Source organism: Curcuma longa, chromosome 6 (genome assembly GCF_044706935.1).
Source record: "Curcuma longa cultivar G26 ecotype Majalengka, Jawa Barat chromosome 6, ITB_CL_G26_1.1, whole genome shotgun sequence".
NCBI lineage: Eukaryota > Viridiplantae > Streptophyta > Magnoliopsida > Zingiberales > Zingiberaceae > Curcuma > Curcuma longa.
The window spans coordinates 7,826,863-7,838,384 of record NC_133866.1 but is presented as its reverse complement, the minus strand read 5'-3'; the positions used below and the strand labels follow the sequence as shown (position 1 = coordinate 7,838,384).

Sequence of the window (11,522 nt, the reverse complement as noted above, 5' to 3'; positions counted from 1 at the left end):
TTCCTGTTTTTTCAATTCCGTTATTTAGCTGATGCTAGTTCTGAAACGTGGAGTAGGTCCAATTCATCTTGTTTGAGCTTAGTTTCAAGTTGATTGGAGCTGGTTTAACAAAGCAACAAATTGAAAAGGATGAATAGGATAGACACATGAAATGATGAAAATAATATTGTATGTTAAACAAAATGCAAGTTGTATATCAGGTTGGCTAAGGCCATCTACTCCTCTTTTAGTTACTTAAATTTCCTTTGATTTTCACTGCAAATTTCCTATTTGGTGCTTTCAATATTTAAATTGGTGTTTGAACTTGTATAGGGCATGGGAGAACCATTGAACAACTGGTGTCTTTCTAATGATGGAACTGTAAGGCAAGCTCACTGATTTCTGGTGTTTAAGTTCAGATTTCTGGTGTTTAATGATCGAACTGTAATGACACTGGTGTTTAAGTTCAGATTTTGTAAACTGCACATTTGAACCCAATCTGCCGAAGTTTTTGTAAACTGCATTTGAACTGGATTTTGTAAAACTGCCGAAGTTTAATGGTTGTTGTGAATTCTGTGTGAATTCTATTGTGATTGTTGTGAATTCTGTGTGAATTGTGATTGTTGTGAATTGTGAATTGTAATGTGTGAATTTATTGTTTGATGTATCGATGTAGATTCAGGGAAAAAAGGGCAAAACAACGAGAATGTAACACACTTTATTCATTTGAACAGTTGATGAGCAAGTGGGGGTGAAATTGTGCTTATAAAATGCATCAAACTTTGACTCCTAATGGGCAATTAACCACAGCAGTAGTCAAATCCATCAAATGCAAGTGAGAATGGACTTGCTAGGTTTAATTTGATTGGAAGGAGACCACTGTTGCAACTGATAATTATTATTATTGAATGAGAATCTTGAGGGTATTAATTATCAATGGCTAAAATTTACGTGCAAAAAATTTTATACATGATCGGTGGAGTTCAGATTGAATCTAATTTAGTTTTACTATTATAAAAATATAACAAATTTATATTGATGCTATAATAATAAAATTAAAATATTATATACTATGTGATATATATAGTATTTGTGTATGAATTATTTATGATAATATAATAAATTTAGATTCATATTTTAACTTGCTAATTGTAAATTAAAATAATATTCATAATAATAATTTACATTAGTCAACTGCTCTTTTCTGTTTTCCACAGTGGCCATTAGTTAACGAGTGGTGATACACTAGTCAACTGATAACTTACATTTGACTGTAATATATTTCTCTTAGTCGTTTAAAAACATTAAAATTATAACATTTATGGCATCAAATTATCACCCAATAGTTGATGACATCTAAAATAATTATATCAAGAGATCACTGCTCAAATTGACTAAGAGGGAGTTATAATATGCAAATGAGATTCTATACTACTCTGACTAGCAAAGTCACATACAAATATTAACAATGACAATAAAGATAAATGAGAATTGCATTACAAGTTCACTAATATGTTTGTTTAATATGGTATGACAACCTTTTAAACTCCTACTCTACGACCTATGATCCATTGAGGGATCAATCCGGAAAACACCACTAGCTTTCTTCTTCTTGATCAAATAATGAAGGTGAAAAACCCTCTTACAAGCTCAAGATTTATACAAGGATTACAAGGAGAGATAAAATTAGATGGTTAAGCATGCTCATACACATGCAACAAAATGCAATATTATACATCCGGGACTTACATCTAGGCTTGCCTACACCTATGACTTGAGAATTTTCCAACTACACCACAATTAGAAGAGATCTAGATTCTCACAACCTTTTCTCTTCTCCCTCTAATGTTAAAGCATATTCCTTCTAATCTCAATATAGGAGAACTTTCCAAAGAAAAGAAAAGTTTTTTCATTTAAACTTTTTCTCTACTATCCCCATATCATATATCAAAAAGATGCACCAACAATATCTCAAGTTTTGATCTCACTCATCTTCAATACCCCTTGTATTCAAAATTCCCACGATTCCATGTATGAATACCAAATATATGTTCGGTATTCTTCTTCCTTGCAATCCACCTAAGTGAAGGTTTGATTGGTTTATTACCAATGCTGCTTTAATTTGTCTACGGTATCTCATCCTATTAAATACCTATTACACCACACCTATAAGCTAATACCTTCTTGTAGATGTACTGTATTGGATGAAAGCCCAAGCACTGATGATTTTCTTGAGCTATTTAGTTATGAGAAATGAGAATTAAAGCACAAGCACTAATGACTGCTTAGGTATGAGAATTGAGATTTGTGTGATGAAATTTAAAAGAATATAGCCTTTTCTCCAGGGAATAAACGTTTGATAAATAAGGACTGTATAAATTGTGATTTCATTGGTTTCTTGTTGGAATATGAGAGGATTGTCAATTTTGTAAAACAAAGCTAAATAATCTTGATGGATTTGTTAAAAATCCTACTGGGGTGGTATGTGTGTGTTTGCCAATAAGATTTCATTTTGTTATTTCTAACAAATGAATAAGAGGAACCTTGACACAATAATAAAATTAATGTGTGACCTTGTGGTGACCACAGATTAGAATCATAGAAACAATCTCTTACTAGTAAGATTGCATACAATAGATCCAATGTAATCTTCTCCAGAACTCCATATTCATGCACTCCATATTCATACACGGACAATAATACTCATCTGAAAAAAAATGACATGATATAATAGTAAACTTCGAGCAAGAAGTAGCAAAGGGATGTTCCATTGTTTATCGAACCGTCTTTCATGGAAAAAATTTTACGAAAGTTCACCCAATAACAATGAATACAAAATTCCTAAACCTTTTTAGAAGCTTGTTATGAGTGGGTAAAAAAAAAACCAAGCCCGTGATAGTATAGTTAGGTTTACAGCAGTTGTTGTTCTAAACATCCCCATTGATATATCCGTAATCACAGTGAAAAACGAGACCCAGAGAAAAAAAAACAAGTAGAATTCATAAAGTGTAGAGCTTGAGCTTGAAATTTATCTCACAATTTGAATTTGTTCATTAAATTCAAAAGGAAAAATTAATGATAAAGAGCATTGGCGATCAGATAGAGCTAATACAGGTGTAGCCATCATATCGGCTATCAAACCAATAGGGAAACTAAAAAATTCCATCATCATCTCATCCCCAATTCATAGAACATGTTGCAAACCGTTTCGGAAATCAGAAACCAGGAGAGACAAAAGAATAAAGAAATTGGGCATCAGATCTCCAAGGTGATACGATAAGTAACATCACGAATACATGCTTCAGACGCAAATTACCCATTAAAATCGATAAATCATCATCAGCCCATTCACAAATATATAAATCAATTGAATAGGTTGAAGAACAGTGAAAAATGAAATAGATAGCGAGGAAGAGATCTGAAACTATACGTCGATCAATGACAAACGCAAATAGAAAAACAAAACGCAGTAGAAAAGGAAGGGAGAGTCAAGGAGATAGCCTGGGGCTGGGCGTAGCTTGTTGCTGATAGCCGACGTCGATCTTCCCCACGCGGCTTTCGAGACTGGAGTACCAGAGGCGTTGTAGAATATATAGAGGGTAAAAAATTAGGGTTAGGTTCCGTCAAATAGGGACGATCTGAGCCGTCCGTCCGAGTCACTCCCACTGGGCCGGGTCCGAACCGCATCCGGTCCGGACTCATAACCGAGTCAATAGGCTGGAATCAGAACTAGTCCGTTTGTGACTGGGCTGGTTCCGGTTCAAATATAATAATAAAAATAATGCGAACCAGCAATTTGAATAGCCGATTCAAATCGCAGGCTAAACCTTTTTTTTAATTTTACCGTTGGAAAAAACTAAAAGGAGAATAAAATAAAGAACAACGGTCATAATCCAAAGAAGAAAAGGATGGAAAGAGAAGAGCGGGAAAGAGTGGGAAAGTTTGATTTATAAAAAAGAAATATATTTTTTTCCTTTTTTGAACGTTTGAATGAGTTGACAGTATTTTTTATAAATTTATAACTTTAAATAATATTTTTTAAAATAATAATAATAATAATTTTACATCATCACGAACCGTGAATCCACATTCTAATCATTCTGAACAGTTAAGATATTTCCGGGACAATTGTACAACGGTAGGACATCTGAATTGTAACTCAGGGACCTACGGTTCGATCCCAGCTACAGTTAATTATGTTTAAATTTATTTATTTTTAAATAGAATTTAAAATTTTTATCGAGTTCAATTGATAATATTATTTTTATAATTTAGATAAAATCTGAATTTGATAGATGATATATTAATTTTTAAAATTTTAACATATAATAAACTTTACGATGGTAAAAATATATAAGTTACTATATTTTAATATATTTAATAAGAATAAAAATTTTAAACTATTTTCTTTGTGAATGAGTGTTTAAGTTATTTTATTATTAAATAAATATAAATAAGTTTTTTATTAAATTGAACACAAACTTATTTACTCATCAACAATCTTAATTCTATGGGTGCCCTTTCCAGTCCATCAAAAGACTGTACTTTTATTTTATAATTAGAAATTTTATTTTGTCATTTATAATTTTAAAAAATAAAATTATCAAAATAAAAGTGTCTATCACATAATATAATTCTAATAGATTTGAATAATACATTTTAAAAAAGCAATTCTAAAAGTTTATTTTATTTTTCTTTTAAACTTTTATTTTTCTAAAAAAATAATATGTCATTATTTGCTGCTAATGGATCACCCAATAGTAATGTTAATATTTTAAAAATATTAATACATTATAATAATTTTTTTATGATCTAAGTTTTGCCTGACTAATTTATTTTAATCTTATTCGCCCATCTCATAAATCCAAAACATAATTTTAGTATACTCATAAGTCAATTTCTAAAATATTCGTCTCATTGAAAAAATTAAAGAATAGCAAATGCTAGTCTCCATTTGATAGGTTAATCTATAATTAATAATATAAAATAATTATCATTAAAAAATTAAATTTCAATTAAGTGATCCAATACATACAAGGGATTTAGATTATTGGATGTGAATTGAATGGAGATCCAATAATCAGATTCATTAATATTAATTAATGGTTAATGGATTACATGCTTTATGATAGATAATTCTTATAAGATGGCTTGGTATATAAGAGAGAAGTCAACATTCATTTGGGATATTTAGAATCGTTGTCTCTCTTCTTCCTCACTTCTCTTCTCCATTGAAAAGAGGACTACGATTGTTGTTCGATCCCTACAAAAGATTATTCCGTTGTGCTTGCGGGAGCTTCATGGTGACAAATAAGATGCAATGACTTTAGTGTTGAATTCAAGTCAGTCTTCAACTTGCCATTGCATTCGATTTTCCAATGTAGCCTTATAGACAATGATAACTATACCATGTGAAGACATCCCTTAGTTCAATTTTGATATATCACATTCCTTTCAATTGGTATCAGAGTTTAAGATTAGCTTATCGTCTTTTAAGACGTAAGGATTATTTTCGATGATTTAGTATGTATACATCGATTTTGTATTAGATATCATTTGGATGATTGAATCGATGTATATTCGTCGAATCTAGCATTTGATAGGCTAGGTCTTTATTTATATTTCAAGTTTTTCATATTATCTTGCGAATAACACGAAGAACGACGATCGAATAGGGGTTTTCCACTGACATTCTCAAGCAAAACGACACTTGTGCGAGTCGATAAAATGAATCTCACAACTGATAGTCGACTACTAAGGATTTCCAGTTGACTGCTAGGCTACAATTTGCATACAAAATATTTTCAGCCTGACTGGTCAGTTCAACCAATGTCAACCAGTCGACTGTTGCTCGTAAGGTTGCATACATAATGGTTTCAGCTCGATTGGGTAGTTCAACTAATGACCAACAATCGACTATCATAAGGACGAGTCAACTGTCACAGAATGCATCTAGCTCGATTGGGTAGTTCGACCGATGCTACCAATCGACGACTGTTATAAGGACCAATCGACTGGTATTCTTGAGATCGTCCATAAACCATTTCTAGCTTGACTAGACAATTCGACTAATATTATCAATTGACAGGTCCTTAGGATTAGTTGACTGATGTGAATAAACTCGCGCACAGAATAATTCCAACTTGATTGGTGAGTACGACTGATGTAGACCAGTCAATTATCGTTCATTGGTAATCGACTAGTGTGTCCAAGATTTGACATATAAGGTGTATCAGCAGGGGCGGAGCCAGGATTCTTCCAAAGGGTGGGCCAAATTTTCACCGATCACAATCTTCACCGATCGATCTCCCAAATCGATCTATAAACTCCATCAAATTCAGAAATCCAACCCAAAAAGTTTAAGATGAAGAATAATACAGGAAACATAATATTTTCGAGGAAAGTTTAAGATGAAACCAGTAAAACAATGTGGCAGTATTGACCCAAAAAAAAAGGAATACTTTTGTGAGATTGAGCATCATATCAACACTAAATTCCTAGACAAACAAATAGATTGAGTGACAAACTATTTACATTACTCACAAGTGGAACAAGATCAAACCAAATAGACAAGATTAATGTACAGCTTCAAAAGTTTTTTTTTTGTCACGAACGATCACATAGAGAGTTTGCAATAGATTTGTCTACCATAAACTAAAGCATCTCAAGACCAGGAAAGCATAATAAAGAACAAGATCAAGTTTTTCTGCTTCCACCAAAATAAAATAGTAAAGTTGCAATATTCCGAATAGGGAGAAAACAAAGAGAGTACCTTGTATGATGTATCCTCGATCTAGGGTTTCAGAAAAACTCCGACATTAATTGTCAGTGTCACAGATCGATCCCGACGACCTCCCAATCTCCACTAAATTCAATAGCAACACAGCACAAACTCCAGATCATTGAAGCAAGAGCAGGAAGAAGATACAGAAAAGGGTAGAGGGAGGGAGGCGGCGGGGAAGGAGACGATCCGCTTGATCAGCCGCCCAAAGGCGGCGGAGAAGAGGCGGCAGACAGCAACCTCCCAAAGGCGGCGGAGAAGAGGCCCGATTGCTATTTCGGGCGGAAGAAGAAAAGCTGCGTCGCGAAGGAGAGAGGAATTCGCGGTTCGGGAGATGAAAAGTTGCGGCTTTACAAATTCTGGTTAACAAGTTTTAAACCCTAATTCCATTAATCCTATTTTTTTCTTGTATTTTACAAAGACTGGGCCATGGCCCAGTTTAGCCCACCAGTAGCTCCGCCACTGTGTATCAGTTGATTGGCAAATGCTAGGAGTCAACTGTTGGCAGTACCAATCAATTGATATATGATATCAATCGATTGATAGATGATTAGCTGTGTTTTAAATAGTTTTTTCTTGTATTCTTTTTCGCACTTGCCACTTAATCGAGCAAATACTATCACCAAAGCTAGAATTATTAAGTAGGTTAGGGGTATTTGCGTAGTTAGATATATATCCATACTAAAAATGGTTGGTCCAAAGAAAAACCCTTCTTTATGCTGAATGTATATTTAAGGAAGTTCACAAATCAATTTGACTTTTAAATCATATGCGTAGTGTGTTGGCCCAAAGGAAGGCGCACTGCGTGGTCGATTAGAAGTGTTATGAATGATACGCAAAAACATAAGCTAACTAAGAAAGCTCATAAATAAAGTTATTCATATGCATAATGCATCGGCCCAAAAGAAGGTAAGTTAGGTGACAGATAAAGGTAATTATGAGTTATTTGAAGAGTACTGCTAAAAAATTATATTTTAATCCAAAGACTTAATGTAATATTGCACTTAGCATCTCGATCAATACACATATAGTTGTATGTTTTGAATGTTGCATTTATGTTATTGCACATCTATGAATATACCTGTCTTGTTTGTAAATTGTTGCTTTTGTTTATATAGCACTCTCAATATCTGCATGGATCTAGACTTTGCATTCAGACACAATCACCCTACACATTTATCTAGTGATTCCTCTGTGGATCAAAACGTGATTTTGGCAAGTGGGAGCGATCTAATCGCACGAGTCTTATAATCATAAAGATGTCAATTCTAGAATATATTAGAGGTTCGATTACTGAAAATGAAGATGATAAGACCTTCATTAAGGAATTAGCGGACCGATTTGCCTCAAACAAAAAGGTTGAAACTACCACATTTCTTACGAAGTTGGCATCCATGTGGTATAATGGGAAGAGTAGTATTAAGGAGTACATTATGGAGATGTAAAATTTAATTACAATGCTTAGGACATTAAAGTTGGAAATGTATGAAAGTGTGCTTGTAAACCTAGTCTCAATCTCACTACCTACACAGTTTACTCCTTTTAAGATTAGCTATAAAACTCAAAAGGAGAAATAAACATCAAATAAACTTATAGCTCAGTGTGTATAGGAAAAAGAGAGATTAAGACGTGACACATCTCACAGCACTCACTTTGCGTCCTCATCTCAGTACTCGAACAAAAGAGGAAAAGGATAATGATAAAAGTAAGGGTAAATTACCTGTAGTGACTAGGGCTTCAGAGCATAAGGTGAAAAAATAACAAGATCTGGACTTAACTTGTTATTTTTATAAAAAGAAAGGTCATCTGAAGAAGGATTGCCCTAGATATGTCAATTGACATGTCAAAAAAGGTAAATTTCTCAACTTTGTCAATTCATAAGTTAACCTAGCTATTGTACATAATAACACTTGGTGGATAGATATGGGTGCAACTACTCATATGAGTGTAACTATAAAGAGTTGTCAATGAAGCCGACTGTCAATTGATATTGAAAGATTCATCTATACTGGGATTGACAAAAATGCGAAAGTAGAGGTTGTAGGTGTCTTTATAATTTTTTTAGGGAATAATGTACTTTTAAATTTGGAAAATACATTTGTAGCATTGTCATTTAGACAGAATTTAATTTCTATTTCATGTTTGGACAAATCTAGATACTCTAGTTCATTTGAAAATGAAAATTTTAATATTTTTCAAAATTTTATTTTGTGGTATTGATTCCTTGACAAATTATACAAATTAGACACTGAAATCCATAGGGGTAATGTTGTAATGCATAGTATAGGTGTAAAGTGTGGTTTGACGAGTGAGAATTCATCCATGTTGTGGCATAGGCATTTATGACATATCTCTAAACAATGTCTATAAAGGTTAATGTCACTAGGAATTCTTGATTCCCTTGATTTGTTAGATTTTAAAACCTACATCGAATATATCAAAGGGAAAATAACTAACAAAAGTAATAAGGGTTTGAGACGATATAATATATAGAGTCTTAGAGCTGATACATATGGATATATGTGGGTCATTTCCCAAGGCTTCCTGGAATGGTCAAACATACTTTATTAGCTTTATAGACAATTATTCTCGATACAGATACTTATGCTTTATTCACGAGAAGTCACAATCCCTGGACATATTCAAAACCTTCAAAATCGAAATTGAAAATCAACTAGGTAAGAAGATAAAAGTCGTAAGATCATACTGTGGTGGTGAATACTATGGTATATCTGACGGATCAGGTGAATAATATCCTAGATCATTTGTCAAATACCTTGTTGAGTGTAGAATCATGGCACAATACACCATGTCTGGTACCCCTCAATAGAATGGTAAAGCAAAGCGATGAAACTGGATCCTAAAAGATAGTGAGAAATATGATGACATTTTATTCTTTATTGGAGTTTTTATGAGGTGAGGCACTCAAGACTGTGATTTACTTATTCAACAGAGTTCCTAGTAGGACAGTAACGAAAACCCCAAATGAGTTATGGACAGGTAGAATGTCTAGTATTAGACATCTATATGTCTGGGGTTGTCCAACTGAGGTTAGGCCCTATGGCCTAACAAAAGAAAACTGAATGCAAGAATCGTTACCTGTCATTTTGTAGGATACTCTGAAAACTCAAGAGCCTTCAAGTTTTTCAACCTCTTGAGTAAATCCTTTTTCGAGACAGGTAATGCAAAATCCATTGAGGAGGGTGGAAGTACTAAGGTTAGAGAAATATTATTTGAGAAAAATATTGGTGATTCTAATATGGAACTATTGATGCGGTTAATAGTGAAATGATTACTATTCCACATACAATTGAAGCTACACATTCGGAAGGGGTAGTGGACCACGATATTTTCATGTTATCTCTAATGTAATTGGAGGCTCAAATAGAGGTATTTCAACCTATGATTGACCATGACTCTCAACCACTTCACGGACAAGTGTCACTGAGGAGATCCATTAGAGAAAGGAAATCTACAATGTCTTGTGATTATATATATCTCTAAGAATATGAGCTTGACATCGGGTTAGAAGATGATCTAAAATTTTTCCAAGAAGTCAAATAATATCCTAATCTAGATAAGTGGATTAAAGTCATAAGAGAAGAGATGAAGTCTATGGCGAACAACGACGTTTGAGAACTTGTCGAATTACTTGAAGGGGTAAAACCTATTGGTTATAAATGAATATTTAAAATCAAACGGGATTTGTAGGGCAATTCAAAAAGTATAAAACTTATCTAGTCACCAAGGGATTCACTCATAAGGAGGATATTAATTATAAAAAGAATTTTTTTTCATTGATTTTGATGACATACTCTCTTAGGCATGACATTTATAGCTCATTATGACCTAAAACTCTATCAAATGGACGTTAAGATGGTATTTCTCAATAGAAACATTGAGAAAACTATAAACATGGTGCAGTCAGAGAACTTTGAATCAAAAGATTCAAAACATCAAGTATGTAAATTAAGAAAGTCCATTTATGGGTTAAAGCTGACATCTCGTTAATGGTACCGAAAGTTTGATCAAATAGTTTCTTCATATGGTTTTAAAGAAAATTCAATTGATCAATGTTTATATATCAAGTTCAATAGAAACAAGTTTATCATATTTGTTCTATATATGGATGATATTTTACTGGCAAACAATGATAAGGATCTACTGCAAGTAAATCAAATCATTTCTATCAAGTGAATTTGAAATGAAAAATTTTGATGATGCATCCTTTATGTGAGACATACAAATTGTTTGTGATTATTCAAGGTGCACACTTAGACTTTCATAAAATACCTATATAGAAAAGGTGTTTATTCGATATGACATGCAAAATTTGTACTCCTAGAGACACGTCTGTGTCAAAGGATGATAGATTTAGCTTGTTGCAGTGTCCACGCCATGACCTTGAGATAAAAGAAATACAACAATTCCCGTATGCATCAGCATTAGGGAGTTTAATGGATGCTTAAATATGTACGCATGCGGATCTTATGTACATTATGAGGATATTATGCAGATATTTGAGTAGCCCTGACCAGAATATTAAAAAGTTATAAAGAGGGGTATGCGGTATTTGTAAAGAACTAAAGATTATATACTCATATATCGAAGATCAGGTTATATGGAGATTATTGGATATTCAAACTCTGATTTTGCTGGATGCTTAGATAATAGGAGGTCCATCTCAGGTTATGTCTTGATGTTGGCAGGAGGGACTATATCATGAAAAAGTGTCAAACAGACGCTAATAGTCACTTCCACA

The 11,522-nt window shown here is 33.2% G+C and overlaps 3 non-coding genes across 3 annotated transcripts; all 3 read right to left on the bottom strand.

The window, feature by feature from the left end:
- Positions 1–2,739: 2,739 nt before the first annotated feature.
- LOC141831293 (small nucleolar RNA snoR74) lies at positions 2,740–2,881 on the bottom strand. The gene has a single exon (XR_012602038.1). It is a non-coding gene; the product is annotated as a small nucleolar RNA snoR74 (small nucleolar RNA).
- A 187-nt stretch (positions 2,882–3,068) lies between these two features.
- Positions 3,069–3,158, bottom strand: LOC141831290 (small nucleolar RNA Z102/R77). Its single transcript, XR_012602035.1, has one exon. It is a non-coding gene; the product is annotated as a small nucleolar RNA Z102/R77 (small nucleolar RNA).
- Positions 3,159–3,226: 68 nt separating this feature from the next.
- On the bottom strand, positions 3,227–3,328 carry LOC141831289 (small nucleolar RNA Z101). The gene has a single exon (XR_012602034.1). It is a non-coding gene; the product is annotated as a small nucleolar RNA Z101 (small nucleolar RNA).
- Between the last annotated feature and the right edge of the window lie 8,194 nt (positions 3,329–11,522).